The following is a 1565-nucleotide window of genomic DNA, read 5'->3' as shown; positions in this document are numbered from 1 at the left end:
AAGAGGAAGAGGAGGATATTCTTCATCTTAATGACTCGGGACTGTCGCGCGCATTCTTAAGAACAGGCTAAAGGCTAAAGGCAGCACTGCACAGACTTTACCGCCATAAACTTTGCAGCCCTTGGACAGCGGAGCGAGGTACATGTTTAGAGCTCTATTGTGAAGTTAGCGTTATTATTATAATGTATTCATGTTTTGTGTCAAATAACAGCACTTAAGCAAAATTTATTTTATTCTTTTTTAGTTTTTACGGTGTATTCGAAGCACGGTATGTTCAGTGCACTTCAACAATTTGGTTCGGAAAGAAGTAAATACGAAGTTACTGCACCCGTCGAAGCTCTCCGTGTTTTCTTGGGTCTGAGGGACTGCTACAGTGAAAACTCGTCGCTGAGTGAAAGACGGTCCCATATCAGGCGAGTGCAACCCACGCGTCAGTCGAGCGAGGCCTGCGCCAGCCGAGAGAGACTCAACTCCTGTCAAGAATCATTGCCACTTCCTCACGACTCTTCATTATTGGACTCTGTCACGGTTATTCATAAAGGTTCAGGTATTTTACTCAAAAGGGACTTTGCTGATGAAAAGACCAAATTACCTGCACAGTAATTAAGAGTTCAAAGCCTTAAATGCAGTCGTTGTTTTATTGTCTTAAAGCTACAGTTTGTTTGCATTAAGTAAATGCTATTTCTTAAGTTGTATGGGTGGCTTATCCTCTAAATAATTTGTGGTATATCAGCAGTATTTACAGTCACATTTGTTATACGTGTGGATGCTAAATTGTACACCTATATGGTTTAAATGTGTGATCTGAGTGTTGTTTCCCCATATAGTCTTAAAGTTAAGGCAACACTTATTCAAATTTAAGTCCAGACATCACTACAAAGAGTAAACACACACAGTAAAGGAACAAAATGTTGAACCCTGCTGAAGAACCCAACAACTTAGAACAGCAAGAGGTGAGATCCAGCAATCGTGAAAGACACCTAACTGAAAAGGGCAAAGAAATGCATGAACAGGATGCAAAGAAATACGAACGAGCATTTGACAGAGCATATAATTCTTGGAAGGAGTCGGCTAAAGAAATTAGAACAAAACTGAAGGCCTTCTGCTCACCTGTAGATTTAAACAGTGCCAGTCATGACATAAGAGACAAGCATGCGGCTGTACAACAACATTATGAACCCATTCGCCGCAACCAAAACATGACTCCAAACGTAGTAAAAAGAATGGATGCCTGTACTGTGCTTACCACAGACATTTGTGAGATTATTGCTAAACGACAAGAAAATATTGATCAGCCGTTCAATGATCATCTTGAGAAGGAAAGAGTAAGGTTGATGCTAAACAAAAATGACTATGGCTCTGTGTTTGGAGATACAAAAACTGAAACATCGTTCCCAGACGGTTCAGTTGCACACTCAAAGACAGATTCTTCAAGCAGTCGTGAAGCAGATGCTGAATTTGCAGCTAAAATGGAACAAGCAAAGGCTACACATGAAATACTTGCACAGCAAACTAAAGTCAACCAAATGGAGAATGAATGGAAGTTAAAGGAAAATGAAGCACTG

This window comes from Poecilia formosa, unplaced genomic scaffold, assembly GCF_000485575.1.
Source record: "Poecilia formosa unplaced genomic scaffold, Poecilia_formosa-5.1.2 Scaffold24, whole genome shotgun sequence".
Taxonomy (NCBI): Eukaryota; Metazoa; Chordata; class Actinopteri; order Cyprinodontiformes; family Poeciliidae; genus Poecilia; species Poecilia formosa.
This window is presented reverse-complemented; position numbering follows the sequence as displayed.